Below are 1,241 nucleotides of genomic sequence, written 5' to 3'. Positions count from 1 at the left end.
AAAAACCTAATAGAAAAAAAGTTACGGGGCTTTTAAGATCTAGAGTGAAAAAAATCGAAAAAAATTCAAACAGTGGGCAAACTGTGGTCAAACAATGGTCAAACTAATTATCCTAGAATATTAGTGTTACTAAATAATTATTTCTGTTATTTCAATTTTGGTCAAATCTGGTCAAACTGTGGTCAAACTGTGGTCAAACAATGGTCAAACTAATTATTCAAGAAATATTAGTGTTACTAAATAATTATTGTATTTTAAAACAATAGTTTCAAAATAAAACTATGAAATGTGTCACTTCATGCTCAAGCTAAATTCCTGAAGGTTAATAGGATTGACATCTTAGTATTGTCAGGAAAACAAGAAGTGCAGACTTGGAGCGAGGGAGAATAGAACCCGGAAGTTAAGCGTGCTCAGGCTGGGGGAGTGGGAGGATGGGTGACCGTTCGGGAAGTTAGATGATTTGGAATGATGAGGGGTGATTAGAGGATAAATTGAGGGTGATTAGAGGATAAATTGAGAAGTGATGAGGGGTGGTGATTACAGACTAGAGGTTAAAATAATTCAGAAATTTGAAAATAAAAAAATTTCAAAAAAATTTCAAAAAAAATCATAAAATTTCCTTTAGTCCCGGTTGCTGTTACCAACCGGGACTAAAGGTGGAGCTCCACGTGGCCGCGCCCTTTAGTTCCGGTTCTGGATTGAACCGGGACTAAAGGGATAGGCATTAGTACCGACCCTTTAGTCCCGGTTCCAGAACGGGGACTAAAGGCCCTTATGAACCGGGACTGAAGGCCCTTTTTCTACTAGTGGCACCTGATAGGAACAGTCGATCACTACCTCACTCCAATCACTTGCTTTACCATGCCACCTCACCATTGACTTCCTTCCTTCCTCCCTCATATCTATTTTCTTATCCGCGCACAAATGACATCAACCATACTTAAATATGCAGACAATCATATGTCTCTATCCCTGTTGTGCACACCCAACCACCTTGTAGTTGTGACAACACCATATATGATGATTATCTTGAAGCAGCCAATAGACCACTTTTTACAAGACCTCCTATATAGATCTCATTACCGTCATATATGAGAGGCGGCGCACACTTTAGCGATGATGGGCCAGGGGCCCAGTTCAAGTTGATGTGGCTTCCCAGTGTCAGCCTCGCGATATTTTATGAGAGATGGTGGTACATTTGTGTGTTGGTCATTTTTTCTGGTTTTCTTGCCATGGTTTTT

Source organism: Triticum dicoccoides, unplaced genomic scaffold (assembly GCF_002162155.2).
Source record: "Triticum dicoccoides isolate Atlit2015 ecotype Zavitan unplaced genomic scaffold, WEW_v2.0 scaffold10348, whole genome shotgun sequence".
In the NCBI taxonomy this organism is placed as follows: Eukaryota; Viridiplantae; Streptophyta; class Magnoliopsida; order Poales; family Poaceae; genus Triticum; species Triticum dicoccoides.
The sequence above is the reverse complement of the archived record's forward strand: the minus strand, read 5'-3'. Positions refer to the sequence as shown.